Consider the following 16818-nt stretch of genomic DNA (forward strand, 5'->3'; position numbering starts at 1 on the left):
GGTGCAATAACCTCAAAGATCAAAAACTGTTAAAAGCAAAAAACCACACTGATTTTAAGCAATGATATGTGCATCGGCACTCACTGATTTGGGAATATGCTGCACTGCTCTGCCTAATTAAACATGGGTTAAACAGCTAGGGTATCTTCATCAGTTAATTAAATTTCCAGCCCTGGGATCTGACAAAATAGGTACATGACCCTGCTGCACTTATTTACACACCGGACTGGAGTGATATTCCACACAGATTTCAGTTTTAAACAGTGATCATCACGATGCGCCCCAAACACCACTTTCTCTGGATAATGAAAATAAAGCTTTTAGTTGTATAAACAGGATTATTATCAGGCACTCTCAGCTAACACTCCATGGCTATGCTTTGTACAGTCTCTGAACCTTAATGTGAGCAAATAAATTACCAAGAAAAAAGTAGCATTGCAAGTGTGCTGCATCTGATGATATTTAAATGTCAACAGTTTACTTGAAATAGTTTTCTGTGCAGTTGTGATCCAATTACTTTACATTATTGTTTTTTTTGTGTATGTTGAATCATCAGTCTCTTATATTATTGTGAGATATCAAAGTTAGAGCTGGTTTGACTGCGTGTTGCTGTGGCTCAGTTTCACCTGAGAACCAGAGACTTTCAGTGGCTGGATCTTATATAGATAAGGTTAACACACACAAAAAAATACACCTTAATGCTGTGCGACGGTATATCTGAAAATATATCAGATACTGTATGTTCACAGAGGAGAATTTTTGTATTGGAGTGAACAGGAGACGCTGTTGAGGGATGAAATATCTTTGTCATCTTAATGGAATATTCTGTAGATAGCAGCATAAAAAGCCAGAAAAGGGACTTGCAAAATGAGAAGGAAGGAAGGAAACAAAATAAGGAAGTGATATGTTGAGTTTGGCAGAGAGAGTTTGACACTTGTTTTAATCTTAACCCTTTTTACTATTTATTCCATAACATTACAAATCAGGGCAGATGAAAATAGCTTTTTGCTATTTTCATCAATTTCTCAAGCAGTGATGTATAGATGGTATAATCTACTATGTGTTATGACATATAAATCATTTATATTGTCCGACTTTTTCCTTTTTTATCTTTCAACTTTAAGAGCCACACAGAAACATGTAGGTCTGTTTGGCCTTGGAGGAGGTATGCGCTCTGCTGAGTACCATCTAGTTGCTCCTGCAGTCATTAAACATGAGAAGGCGAACCACCCACAGCACTAGCCATGATTTGGCATCTATGAAACTACTAAACACTCTGAGGTGAGGCACACAGCAGGGAATGTGTTTCAGAAGGTGCCTGTTTATTCCAACTGAGGTGTTCTGATTGAGCATTACATCTGGTTATCAGCAGAATGAAAGCTTGTACATAAAGAAAAACAGGATAAGAAGATATATGGGTGCAGTAAGGGCAAAGGGGTGCAAGAAAACATACATAAACATTCACACACAAATACTGAGGGTGGACCAAGAAGGACAGAGGAAAGGCAGGGCAAAGAGAAAGGAGTATAAACAGAGTGGAGACAGGAGGTGAGAGTGACAGCAGTGGAAGCCTTTGATCTTAGGTATCTAATCAATGGGGATTATGGCTCGTGTGCCGGTGTCAATCCTGATTATGCCAGCGGTGCCAGCAGACAGCGGTGCATCCAGAAGAGCAGCAGACAAACACAGATCCTTATTCTAAAGAAAGAGGGATTTTGCACAGCCTCGTGTAGATGCAACTGATGCCACAGCTGTTTGACATGACTCACAAATCCAACATGGAGATGGATTCAGCATATAGAAAACAGCAGGGAGTGCAAGTACAACACCGGTGTGTAAATCTTCATCATAGCTGGAGACGGTCTGTAGGGACCGTCTACTGTCACAACTGAGCAATATTGTGATTGTGAGGCTTCTGTGTAGGAGTTCATCTCCACTACCGGGAATACACATTATGAATACATGACACAGGAAATCAGGTGAAACTGAATGTTACAGAAAAGTTTAAACTGCAAAGCAAGGACAGGCAGACAATAGAAAACAGCTTCAAAATCTCTGGAACTGAAATTCATCGATCAGGGAGATAAGGTGTCACCATTTCACAGACATTTGCCTGAGAGTTTTGACTTTTGAAATATAAATTAAACTTCTTGTCTGTATCATTTGAATGAATTCATTTGTTTTTCAATTTGAAAAAAAATATTTTCAGCGCTCCCTGTTAGTTTAAAGTCTGCATTATAGGATATGCAGTAAAACATGCGTGTCGGCTATAAACTACAAAAGTATTAATCTATTGCTTATAGCTTTGAAAGTTATGGAGACCCCGAGGAGTTTGCTTATGGTTATAAGAGTCTCATTAATGTGGATGAATCTACGTTACCAACACTTGTTAATGGGTCCATTTTCGTTAAATACAGTATATATCGTTTTGTCTTTATAGTTATTTTGATATTATTATTTAGTGGTCGACTCGCCCATCATTTCCTAGTTTCGGTTTCTTGGACGATGCCCGGTGGGTCATGGGTATAACGCTGCCGGATCGCTAGTTGGATTGCTAGTTGGCATCGTTTATGGTCTGAACTACGACGGTATCTGACTGCTTCGAACCTCTGACTTTCATTCATGCAAATGCTTTCACTTTCGTCCGTCTTGCACCCTTCCAAGAATTTCACAGTGTGCGTGGAGGCCAATGAGGAAATGTAGTGTGAACACACTTCGCGTTCCGAAAATCTTGTAGTCCCTTCAAACTTTCCCATGCAGGCTAAGAGATGTGTCACAGCAGAAAAAGACCAGCTGCAAGGTGCAGGAAAAACTAGAATGCTATGAGAACCTGCCTAACCCTCTATATTAAAAATAGTAGTAGCCACAAAGAGTATGGAGTCATGAGGAATGTATGTTGAGACCAAAGATGAGATGAGGTGGAAGCCCATGAACACTTGCTGTTACTCTTACTGATATATGGCATGAGCAAATATGAGTTTGGTAGTGTGTCCTCACATTGGTAAGGAATGGATACATTTTTGATGTTGCAGTGTGAACTACATGTTCTTTTAATGAAATAGACCTGGGGGCCCCTCCTGGCAAAACTTTACCAGGCGAACTTCATTAGTCCTGGGAGCAAAAGTGTTGAGCAGAATCACAAGATTATGTTGTCAAAGTTTTTTAAGATTTTGGTGGAAGTGTTGCCAAAAGAAAAATCTCTTGAAGATGTACAGTGCTCTTTGCAGACTGTAGCATCATCTAGATTGAAATGTCAAATGCAGGTGTGACTATAACGTGATGAAATCCAAAAAGAATTTATCACCACACAGCCAAAAAACGCCATCCACTTTTCGGCAAATTTATCAAAACTAGCGTTATTCCAAAGAAATGTCTTTTAAAGGCTTCGAAAGAAGAACTTATCCTCAGATGATGGATATTATTTATAGCTGTTCTCTCACTGGGGAAATTTTATTCTATTTCTACTTTTGTTCGGTTAAGACGTGGCAGCTGAAAGCAGTCACAGCAGTCTGTCACTGTGACAGGCTCTGCTAATGAACTGAACCTTTGTATCTCCAGCGCAGCAGGCTATTCCTGGAACTGATAGCATCACAGTCTGATGTCCAGGTTCGGAGATGTAGCCGAGATAACCCATTCAATCTGACCTTACCTCCCTCTGTAGTGGAGGCCTCGCCAATTTGACCCTGTGTTAGCTCGATCAATATGGGATGTCTTAACAGTCTGACCCAACCTCTTAAGAACATGAACTTTCCTCTTAAATAGGATGGTGTTGCCTGAATGGCTTGGGTGATTATGTCCAGGTGCCATTAATAAGGTTCTTACTTTCATTTTAGCTTTCAAAATCTGAAAACAACAGCTACTGATACATGTGTATTTTCGAAGTTCTATTGCTCCATAAATAAGAAGTTTAACAGCGGCTTAATAACCATAAGCCTTAATGCTCTAATATTTTTCTACATTATAGAAGAAATCTGACACAAAATTGCTGTATTTATTATGTTTACAAAGTCAACTCTGTATATTCATTGTGGCCCATGTGGATATGATAGTTTAAACTGGAACAACACAGCTTGCAGGAGCATTTCACTGTATCAATGTTACCACAAAAAAAAGCGCAAAAAAGCAGAACCCAAAAAGCACACAATGTCTAAACTGCAAAAATACAAAGCTGTCAAAACAAGAACAAAACCAGGTGCAGAACAGCAACAGTTCTTTAAATTGCAGTCCCTCAAAGTAAGTTTTTAAAGAGTTTGACTTGATCTCATTAGACAGGTTGTTTAAAGAGTCTGGCAGAGCCCTCATGGAGAAAGCTCGATAATCCGCAGTCATCTGTCTAGACTGTGAAATGACCAGAGCAGTGCTGCCTCAGGATCTCAAGCTGTGCTCGGACTCATAGGGGCTTAAAAGCTCAGATACAGCTAGGCGCTAGTCCAAGATGTGTCTTAAAGGTAATGAATAACATTTCTCGATGAGTCCTTCATTGCAATACTCAGGCAACAGCCAGTCTTCTATAAAAGCAAGCTTTCTGACAATCTCAGGCTAGATCCCCCTTTAAGATCGATGAATTTGTGATATATCTGATGGATAGTGGAAATGTAGTAAATCCAACAGCTTCTTTAAACAAGTCTGTATCTACCTGAAGATGGTCAATAGTGCTGTAAATCAATGTAAGGACACATGAATGGATGGATTATTTGTCAACATTTCATGGCTACAGTAAAACTCCCCTCAGTGATGAAAGTCTGACCAATCCCAGTTTCATCAATATGTCTCAACAGTTTGTAGCTCAATCAATAATAAAAGTCTTATAAGTCCAATCGCAGCCTGATCAATAATTTAGCTTTTAGAGTACAACTCAACCAGACCTCAGTCAATACTGGAGGTCGCTCCAATCCAACCCTCTGGGACAGACTGAGTATTAAAAAAGTTGGTTGATTTGTTGTGAATTTTGTGGATTCTAGCCAAAGTACTTTATGCAAGCACCTTTCATGAATTATTGATACATAACATTTTGAATTATAGCTACTGTGATTCTACAGGCAGTTAAAACTGAATATCAGTCCACAAAGAGTGTGTATTGCTGAGGTTTTAAGACCTTCCCTGTCTTCCTTGTTGCTTTATCAGAATAACAGTTCCTTTTTCTTTCCCCTGCTGTGGCAGGAGCTTCGCTATGCGTTGACAGATACAAAAGATTTCCATGAGAGAGATACTGAAAGACGGGGAATACCAAGTGCAGGAAGATTGTATAGGCTGTCATAAAAAATTCCTGAATTCAGATAAAAACGGAATAGCGCACTGTGATTACAGAAATCACTAACAAGTCATTTACAAGCTTGTTTCAGCTGGTGTGACCATTATTATCGCTGCAGTGTGTTCTTCATGTCTCCCCATTGAAGGCACTACTGTAGATGTATAAACAGGTTTTCATAAAAGTGGGACAATGTAACCACAAACAGAGGCCGATGCCCGTAATAATTCCTGTCAATACAACATAATGCCGTGCAGGCTTTAAAATAACCACCTATTGTGGTCCTTTGCTATTGAGCTGTTTATTTGGTAATTGAATACAATCCCTGCTGAGCGCCGGGAGCACTTCTTCCCTCGCTGTCGTGGCATCGAGCAGACAGCGCCAACAGAGGAACGTGTCAATCCTTTTGATCCCGCGTAGTTGCTTTATCATCTCAGCGCAGCTCATGGCATTGGATTGTTGCTGCATTTTGTGTGTCATTTCAACCCACCTTCAAATCATAGAAGAGAGAGAATAACAGATAGCACAGGTGGGAGGAGGATGACTTACCCCCCGACCCCCCCACCCGACCCCTCCTCCAAAATCCCCCCACACTTATTTACTGTATATGAAAGGTACAGGAGGATGTGTTGTCATCTCTGTCCCACAAGAAATTGAAGCATATGAAAGAGGAAGATGAAAGGAGAGAAGCGGCTTGCTAGAAGAGCGTCGAGAGAGACTGGCAGAGAGCAGCAGCTCATGAGGTGACAAACAGGCGGTTTTTGAAGTTTTTCTGTCCATTTTTTTGTTTTGTTTTGTTTTAGGTCAGGACTGAGCAAAAGGATGGGGGCAGAGAATTGTGTGAAGGGAAGGGAAAGGAGGTGGAGGAATACAAGTGCATGTCAAACTCAGGAGACAGGCTGTTTGATGTGTTTTATGCAGGCAGCTTATGGAGGAGATGCCAACAGAAAAATGGTACTGCTTTCTAAAGAAAAAAACGTAAACATTTGTTTTACACACAAAAAACAATGAATGTTCAAATAAGTGAACAAAACAAAACCTAATTACGAGAAATAGATAAAATAAGACAGAAATGTTTTGTTTGTTTCATGCTGCAGTGGTTTACGTTACTTGCTAAGTCTACCCCTTATGTATATTCTACTCTTTTAATTATAATTTTTTGTCCAATCTTAATGACAGGCGGGATGCTCCTAAATGGAAAATGAGTTTGCTCAAAGCCATGTATTGTGAGCGGAGCAGAATAGAGGAGCAGTGGGTAGGGTATTCATCTGCAGCAGACAGAGAGAAAAAATCTATTCAGTTCCTCCTGACTCATAGCTGGCTGAACTCAAAAAGGACTTAAGCATTTACCTCCATTCTCAAAATTTTTTTTACAGTCCTCTCACGCTCTTTCATCTGTCTGTTGTCTCTTGTGCTCTTTTTCTAGATCTCTCTCATCTTTTCTCTCTTTTCCCTCTGGTGGATTTTTTTAACTCCTTCAGTCTCTTCCACTTTTGACTTGGTGCTTTTCTTTCATACTCTCCGTCTTACCGTCTGTGTGTTTCAGTGCTTCTTTAGCTGCGTCTGCCCTCTTTTTTTTATCTCTGTTAGTGTGCGTCTGTAGTTACAGTTTGTCTCATTACTCATTTTAAATTAACACTTTGAAAGCTTATAATGAAGTGGCACGGCGGTGCTGTAGGTACCACTGTCAACTCACAGTGAGTAAGTTTGGGTCTGAACTGTGATTATAAATGGTTGATGTCTCTGTACTATACATCGGCCCTGTGATAGACTGGTGACCTGTCCAGGGTGGAGCATACTGTACCTTCGTCCAGTGCCAAACCCCTATAACCCTATAAGGGTAAGTGGTTAATAAATATATATCGTTTTTTCTTTATATTAAGCTAATGGATGTAAACTTGTAATGACACCGGCATTTTACTGTTTCTGTTCCGGCTAAACTGTGTGTGTTGGAAAGACAGTTGGATCGAGGGGAAGTGCAAATCTAAGTCAACACAAAAAAGGAGTCAAGACAAAGTCAGGAAAGAGTTCAGATACATGAAGCTATGAGACCAAGGCTAAGACCCCGGAAATTTGAATACTCTCTCCCAACCAACCTCCGGCAATGATTTAACTAATATCTGTTCCTTTTTTTTTTGCTTTTGCTTTTTCGCTTGTTGAGTTTTGAGTGTTAACTCCAATGGAAAGAGAAAAAGAGAATATAGTCGGTTTGATTTAACCATGCATGATCAAGACATCAATGATCTTTGTTGATCAATTCTTTGTTCAATGTAAAAAGTAGTAAGAGAATTTGCAACCATAATGGTCAGATATGGCTCTCTCACATGCACCGCCACCATGATACTTGGCGTACAGGACTTGATGTTGCCATGTTGGTGTCAGTAGTTTTTTGTAAAACAATCGATCTCTGCGGCTCTGAGGCCTAAGGTATTTAGTATTTCAAACAGCTATAAAAACAAGTCTTTTGAGAGTATTAACTAATGAAAAAAAAAAGGTAACACTTTATTTTAAGGGGTCCTTGTTCCTGTGTATCTACCTAATTAATTACAGTGTAATTACCTATGTAACCGTATGTAATGACATGTACTTACATTGTAAATACATAGTGTATTTTCGTGTACTTACAGGTCCTTGTTACACTTGTAATAAGAAATGCTTGTGCAGAGAGAGGCCACTTTGGCATTTCTTATTACAAGTGTAACAAGGACCTGTAAGTACACGAAAATACACTACACTCTAAAAAGAAATGTTTAGACTCAACAAAAAAAATCAACGCAACAGTTTCCATTAGCCTTTCTTAGTTATGACAACTTAATTTGAAATTACATTGAACCAACAAACAACATTATGTTGGGGGAATTAGCTTTACCTCTTCAGTCAAAGATTATTTTAATTACCTCTTACTTAATAATTCTAAGCCTAAAGGCAAGTTTTTAAGTTCATAACTCAAAAAATTGAGTTGCTCCAACTAGTTTTACCATGTTATCTAGTTAATTACTATAACAATGTACACACCTTTTTAAGTAGCAAACATTAAAAAAATTAAGTTGCTCCAATTATATTTTTATTTTTACCATTTTGTGTTTTCTTGTTTTTGTTCATGTAGTAGCTTTTAAGAAAGACATTAGTTCAAACACTATCTTTGTGAAATTAATTTTTTTTTATTTCAAACTGCAGTTCAGTATTTTAACACAATATTCAAAAAACAACAACAAAACACCTCTTCTTGGGACTCATCACATTTGCAATGGCTTTCAGTCCATTAAGGTCGGGGAACAACTTCTGATAAGGTTCCAAAGTATGTAGGCTATATAAGTTCCACGTAGTTGGTCTAGCTCAGGTTGAGAGCTATATGTCCATCAGCAAAGCACAGCGCCTTGGGGCATCCTTTTGTTTCCTCCACCACAGTGGCTGCTGTCCGTGGTCAGATGCAGGGGTAGACTGGTCACCAGTGATAGCAGTTTTCATCGAGGCTGGCCGCAAACTCATCATTGTCCTAGTACAGTAAATTAAAACATACGTTAGTGTTTAAGTTTGTAGTATGTGTATGGATTCAGTTAATCAGTTGAGACACACACACACACACACACACACACACACACACACACACACACACACACACACAAATCATAGTATTAGTATTATTATTATTAGTATGATAAATCATAATGGTAAGATCCATACCTCTTTAGCAGGTCTTCTTGCAGGGAGTAAGGTGCAGCATATGCTTTCAGCTTCTGTGGGAGACAAATATTCCATAGATATTAGTGCTAAAATTGCCATTCATGTCACAAACTCGTGTATTTTCAAATGTCAACTGTACATGGTAGATATTCTCCACAATGACCATGGCACAACCTGCAATGGTTTAGCAACCCTGTCTTTGTAGAGGATTCATATGTACACAGTTTCACAGCAATATCCACAGTTTGTTCAAACAACAATTTGCCTATAGTGGAAAAAATTCAGCCATCTATGTGAATGAACAAATGATATGAAATTAGATAACATTACGTAGCTTAATATGGCCACATGGTGAAACAAGCAAAACTTGAATAAGGCTTTTCTCATTGACTCTCTTGCTCAGCACATATCTTAATGAAACGTAATGAAAGACGTGCAAATTCATTATTTTCGTAGAACTGTTACATGTAAAGGAAATAATACTCACCATGAAATGTCCTTTATATTGAGTTTCTTCAGCTAACACACCGTCTTGCTATCGGAACTGGTCCAGGCATGTTATGTGGGTGGGAACTTGAAATTGTAATGTCATTGTGGAGAAAAATTAAGTTATCAAGCCAACTTAGTTAAGTAAGTACAACTTGAATTTGGTTTTAAAGCCATTAACAATGACATTTGAGTATAAATCACATGCAAAATTAAGTTGATGCAATTACCAACATTATTATTTGAACACAACTTATAAAATAAAGTTTGCAACTTAGAAAGTTGCTCTAAAACAACTAATTAGAATTTTTAACTTGTGTCCATGTATTAAATCAAGTGGTGGTAAAAGCTCCTCTGAGTTACTTTTACAATGTAAGTACATGTTATTACATACGGTTACATAGGTAATTACACTGTAATTAATTAGGTAGATACACAGGAACAAGGACCCCTTAAAATAAAGTGTTACCAAAAAAAAGAAGGCAAAGATCAATAGAATTATTTTTATATTGATATACTTTGTCTTTATTCCTTTGCCATCTCCACCTGTTGATCAGATATTACCAAATTGCAATTTTCGGAAAAAAGTAGGAAAGTAAGTCTTAAAATAAAACAAACAAACATCTGAGGTGTAGATTAAAAGATGAATAAGCTCTGAAGATCAAACACTGTCTAGCACTTCTTTACTGCATGTCATCTCAGTTCTCTCTGTGAACATTTGTTTACATCTCCCCTGATAAATCGGTTGCAGTGTGCTGGGTAGAGCATGCAGTAATCAGCAGCCTGCGGTTGTATTATTTGCTGTAGAATGGAATCCATTTCTTGGTCCCATCTTTGCCCTGAAACAGCCGTGAGACATAGGAAAAGACTTGTGCAGCCCTCCGGTTGCGGGAGCAGCCAATGAACAGGGCCCAATGGTCCTGAAAGACAAGGTAATTTGGCCAGGGTGATGGGAATAATGAGAAAAGCATCGTAATGTTGCCAGAGTCCAATTTACAAGGTGGAGAGAGAGAGAGACTGAGAGAGAGAGAGCTAAAAAAGAGAAGCAGGGACAGGGAAGGAGCCGAGGAAGGCAAGAGACAGGAGAGAGTGAGTGAGCGATTACCCACGCAAAAAGGCCTGGTATTGGTTTTGTGTTCATGTTGAGGTGGCTGCACATTAACCTGTGCAAATGGAGGTTATGGCTTTACTTCCATAGGGCGAGCAAGGAGGGGATAACAGGGCCGCTGCCAGAGAAAGAGAGAAAGAAAGCAGTGAACATAGAGAAAATTCAGCCTTCCACCTCTACAGTGTTCGACTTTCAGCCAGAGAATCAGCACAGATGCGTCATTATACTGTACAGCACATCTCAAGAAGAACAGATTTACTGTACTGTGCGGAGTGAAAAAAAAAAGACTTTCAGGGATAAAGAAAATCCTCGGAGAAAGACTGAAAATGAAAACCCTGTCAGAAAGATAAAAGATGATGAAAATGACAAAAAGAGATAATGAAAAATGAGAGCCAGCAAATAAGAGAAGATGGACCAGAGAGAGCAAAGGTGATTCTCTCAAATAGGTGAATAAAATCATGAGGAAGAAAAAAGTGTGAAAACGACAGAATGTTCTCCACTTGTCCTCTCTCCTGACTCCACATTATGACGCCGCAGAGCAGCGGAGCATCTTAAACCAGAGGCAGTACTTTGCAACCGATCGCAGTGTCTCTCCGACCGACCAACCGCGTGCCTCAGCAGCTGGGAAGACGCTGGAGATTGCCATCGCAGCTGGATTACGGAAGACAGTTGCTCCATAAACGCTCCCACTGTCCCCCTCTCGACTCGTAAAGGGATTGTGACAGCTAACTGCTCCCAAGGCTGACTTATCTGTTCTCGCTGATCCCCTCCCCCAGGACCGCAGAGGGTACGGAGACCACATACACAGATTGAGACATACTTTATTTCTACAGGCCAGACCGCAAGCACTTAGTTGGGAGGCAGCAGCCTAAAAACCCCTGTGGCCATGGGAAAACTGGCGAGACACACATACAGTGAGAGTTAATAAAGCTTTCCAGTGCATATCCCTGCATAATCTAATGGGGATGTTAATCTCCTGTGGGTCCCTAACTGATAAAACACACTGGTACACACACACATATACACATACACACCTACACACTTACAGAATGAGACTGTGATCATAAGCAATGTGTGGGTGGAGAGGCATTCAGTAGCTGCCTCTTGTTTCATGATGCAGCTGGCTGAATGAGCAAGGTTTGTTGAGCCATTTGCCTTTTTTCTTCAGCTTTCTTTTTTGTCACTTCATTAAATGGCTGCAGACATTTTATTTTAACTCTGTAATTATATTGTGTCAGCAGCACACCATATCTTCCGGTGCACACCTCTAATCGCAGGCTTTCCCTCTTGTTTCTTTCTTATGCCCGTGTCCATCTCAACAACTTAATACTTTAATCATTGTTCATCTTCACAAATTCAAGGCTACATTTTCCATGCCATTTACACTTTGCTGAAAATGCAGTCTGTACTGTATACGTATGAATGCTTTATGCCGGTGTTAATGCAGCACCTCTGACAGTGCTCTGCCAGGTGTAAATGTAGCTCATTTTAAAAGAAAGCCCACAGGAAGAAAAACGTTCACGACCCCTTGTCAATTTCGCCATCCACTCTGCTTCAGTGAAGAGCTGCGAGCACAATACACTCCCACAAGTCGTGGCTCCTTTCACGCATCCGTGGTAGGGGAATCATTATGGATAAGGGAGGGAGTAGCACTCTGTGCAGCTGTTAATGCTTGTGATAATAACAACCTGCTGCGTTTTTGTTGCTTCTTATGACACGTCATGAAAGACCAATCTTGACACTTCCAGTGACATCAAAGAAAAGGGCTGTACAGTACCATGAAGCCCTGGGGGAGTCGGTTCTACTACATTACACATTAATTATCCACAATATCTCACCTGACCAACCTCCTTTCTTAGCAGCCATAACATCTGTGAAAAAGTCAACAAATCTGTTTTCTCTGTTTAGTGACAAGAAATGCAATGTGAATGATGGAATTGCATTCTTTTAATTAGGAGCATGTTAAACAACAGACCAATTGTTTGTTTCTGTCCACCTCGTTAGGCCTTCCAAAGGGAATAATTGGTAATATTCTGTATTTTCTCTATCATTTAATCAAATACCATAAAAAGATCGAACAGTGAACTGATCCTAAAAAGTGTTGACTAGGGCTGCTTATGGACAGATTTGTTTTTTTTGAATTGATAAGTGGTTTAGTCATAATGACTAAACTGGTAGAAAATGGTACAGTAACATAACATGAGCTGGGCGTGTCTTACATTAACTTTTATTTTTTGATCAATACCTGAAACATATTTAGTCCTCAATTTAAGATCTCTTAAAAAATGGACATAAACAACCAATCAAACATCACAATAGTTGCAAATTATTTCTCTTTTGATTGGGAGATTCATTATTTGACTAGTTACCTCTATTGTTGTCTGAAAATAATTAAAAAAATACATAAATTGGCTGCATTGCTGTACTTGGAGAAATGTTCTTTTGATAAGTATGATCACACTTTGTTGTTGATGCACATAGTCCCCAATAGACAAACAGTACTCCTATTTACAAGCAAATGAAATAAAAATCAAAATATTTTTAATTCATTGTCAGTATTTACATCCTTATCTGTAGAATGTGCTGATTCCTAACCCAAAACCAAATGAATTATTTCATCCTGCTTTAGAGACACACAGACAGGCACTTTGTTGGGTAAACTTGCTTGTTTAACTCAAACTGCCAGCTCCTCTAAACAGTAAAAAAATGCAACCGCAGCTGAACGTATTAAGTATGCAGACAGGGTCAAGAGGTTCAGTTACTGCTCAACTGAACATTAAAATCAGCAATACGTGTCATTTAAGGAGAGCTGCGGCTGTTGCCAGATGGGAGGCGCGGTGAATAAAAAGAGAAGCAAAAATCGTGCAGTCAGTGGAGGCTCTGTTAGCAAGGAAAAACAAAAAAGCTGTCAGCACAAGAGGTCAAAGGAAAACAGTCAAGAACATAAGACACAAGTTAGGGAGTAAGAGCCCAGTGAGTCATTTCTAGATTACTCGACAAGCATGACAGTGACATACATTGTCTGCACAGAGCAGCGGTGAATGATTGTGTAGTTAGAAAACCAGAATCAGCAATAGCATCTCTATAGAAACCCGAATGAGAATGAGAATGGATTTAAAATCTTCAATGAGCGTTCCTGTTGCAGTCATGCTACAAGGAGTTTGTCTTTTCTAGTCCCATTCTCTTACAGGTATGAATATTAAATACAGTGTTTACAGAGTGTATATCAAGGTCAAAAACGGTCAACATATAATCCACAAAAAAAGGATAAGTAAGCCTTTGAATTAGAATCTGAGCATTGCTTGATAAAGCCACAATGCAACATAAAACCCTTTTGCTATGTGAGCTTTTGACCCGGTGAGTGCAAACACAAATCCCAGTAATCCCCAAAGTGAAAATTGCATTGGACTCCCTGGTTGTTACAGACACCCTTCCTGCCCTGCATGCCTCTCCACACACATCAGTGCATTAAAAGTCCACAGTGAGTCACCAAAATGCCAAACGTGTCCAGTTAGGAAAATCAAGCCTCACTGGTGCGACACAGGAACAGCCCTTTAGGTTGTTGGAATTGGTACAATAGATAAATAAAAAAAACACTGTGCCATAGCCATACTCATCGGTCATATCTTCTTGAGCCGAGAAGAGGCAGTGTCAATGAAGCTGAGGGAGAGAATAGTCTATTTCTGAAGAAAATGACCTAAGCCCAGTTGTTGTAGAGATGTGAGTTAGTGGTATTTCATAATACCATGAGCCTACTGACACAGAGTCAAGGGCAAGGGGGACAGTTGCACTACTGAGCAAATGGGAGGTGTTCAACAAGATGGAAAGTTCATCTAAGGTTGTGCTGCTGAGGCAGATGTTGATGATAGATATGGGTTGATGATAAAAGAGGGAATGTCCTGTCTTCAAGGAAGTGGTGATTTGTTGATCATGTGGCCAAACCAGTAACTGACATGTAGTCACTTTGAGCAGAGTATTTTCTTTCTCTCTGTAGTGAACTTTCTTGAGGACGATTTAGCTCCTTTTAGCATTAATACACACGTGGCAGCTGTTTCAGATGTGAATGCTCAAACCTTTTAAATGATACATAATAAAGTCGGAGATCGGTCTCTCGTGGCAGACAACAATGACCCAGGTTAGTAGTGAAGGAGCTTGGGAGTGATTTGACCCTGAGGAAAATCTGTCTTGTAACAATAGGTAGATACTTCAGCTAAAAGCAAACCAGGCTTTCAGATTCTGTGATTGGTACGCGTACGTCCAAGAATAAGAGCTCAGGAGGAGCTGGACAAGGAGAGCATTGTTTGTTGAGTTGGCCAGAACACAGTAACAGTTGGATGGTTTGTAAAGTCAGCATTAACAATTTGATGAACCAGACTTTTTTCCTTTGCTGTGTTTGTCTCCTTTCTTTTATTACAGTTTTTCTGCATTTTTATATTACATTTTTCTTGGATCCAGCACAATTGATAATGAATTACTGCAATCTCACCCATATACCAAAATAAAATGGGGAGGTGTAAATCTTAAATGCAGGATTTACATTTTCCCTCCTCATGCTTGATATTGTTGTCCTCATCTGTAGTAGGTTCCTATTCCGTCTTTCTGCTTCCCCCTCCGCTTCATCAGATACATTTTATGTGCCTCTTATGTGCATGCCTGACTTTGCATACTCTATGCACCTCTGGGGTATATTTGTGAAAGATGAGACAAATGGTGTAACTTCTGTAGGTGTTTGGTTGACTTGGGGGCCATTAGCTCAGTAGTTTAATATTGTTACTTTTCAAGAAGCTAATGTTTTCCAATATGTGCCATTGATTTGCTTCACCCAGGGTGTGTTGAGATGCAGAGCATGATCCTCAACATCTGCATTTAAATGAGGAAGACTTTAAGAATTCTACACCTGTGCTTAAGATGAGTGTGAAGGACTCCATTCACTTTATATAAACACAGGGAGAAAGAAGTATATTTTTTATATTACATATTTGTGGTTTTATTTTGACTGTGTTTGTCTTGTCACTATGGTTCTACATCTGTGTCTACAGCAGCTGATTAAAGGACTTTTTTTTAAGCATCTACATGACAAAGAATTGGATCAGTAGCTCAATTGCACCATGCATTTTTAAATTCAGTTCTATGTTCACATCGACTCATCTGCCTGTGGATGAAAGAAATATATTGTCAAAGATTCAAGACAAAAAAAAGCTCACCTTTGAGAGAAATATAATCTAACAAAGATGAAAAAAGTTTGAAAGACAAGATCAAAGTGTTTTTTTTTTTTATCAAACTTAAAGGCGTGCTGGTTTTTGTGATTTACACAGATACAGTTGGGATATTTTGCTGAGTGGCCTCCTTTGTGTAAGATGAATATTTTACCTTTTCCTTTGTGATATTGCATAAAGTGCCCTGATGGTTTTTATTATAATTGGAACAGGCAGTTTCATTTCAGCCTCACGGGGGGTGAACTCATCCAATTTCTCCCAAGAAAATCACCAGGTAATACATAAAATGACAGCACTGTTTCAGAGCATTCTCAAAGTCATTAGATTTATATTTTTTCCATGCACACAAGCTCAGTTTGCCATGGGGCTAAATTACTTTACTGTAGGGTTTTTTTTGTACCTACCCCTTTAAAACCACCTCTCTAGATTGAGAAGATGCATGCTGGCAGATCTAATTACTACCAAGGCAGGTGGAATGTTAATAAAGTGAAGAGCAAGAAACACTTGAAACCCAACGCTCAGCATGTTTCTGTGCTTGTGTACGTGTTTGAGTGTATGATCTAAGTGTAATGTAAATTTGAAAGCGTTTGTGTGAGCACACTTAGTCTTGTGTGCTCATCTAAGTGTGTGTTCTCTCTCCTGAAAAAAATGTGAGTAAATTAAGCCTGTTTTAGTGCCTGAAGCATGTTGATTCTCTTCACTCTGAACGAGCAGGTCTGCCCTTAATTGAGCGTCCATGAAAAACCTCCTCTATTGTGTGTAGTAAAGCTTGTGGGCATCAGCCTGCACCATGACCCAATGACTAAAGTATAATCTTGTGACTTTGAAACTTTTATCAGTGCCACTATAACTATATATAGGGTTGCCTTATACAGCTCTATATTTAGAAGACATTTATAGGCAGTATGCCTTAAAGGAAGACACTTTGCATGCTTACTGTACACGAGACCTTCATCGCCTTTGTCTATCGGGAAACAAAACGTTTGCATGACACTTATTTCACTTGACATATTTTTAGCTCCATTTGTTTGTTGTAGGAAAAAAGGGTTAGGAATCTGAGAAGCTGGTACTGTACT

General features: G+C 39.3%; 1 long non-coding RNA gene across 1 annotated transcript; it reads right to left on the reverse strand.

The window, feature by feature from the left end:
- Positions 1–7986: 7986 nt before the first annotated feature.
- Positions 7987–9771, reverse strand: LOC311000482. Its single transcript, XR_014596089.1, has 3 exons — positions 9420–9771; positions 8933–8985; positions 7987–8744 (listed from the first exon to the last, which is right to left on the reverse strand). It is a non-coding gene; the product is annotated as an uncharacterized lncRNA (long non-coding RNA).
- Between the last annotated feature and the right edge of the window lie 7047 nt (positions 9772–16818).

This window comes from Trachurus trachurus, assembly GCF_905171665.1.
Source record: "Trachurus trachurus genome assembly, chromosome: 17".
Classification (NCBI taxonomy): Eukaryota; Metazoa; Chordata; class Actinopteri; order Carangiformes; family Carangidae; genus Trachurus; species Trachurus trachurus.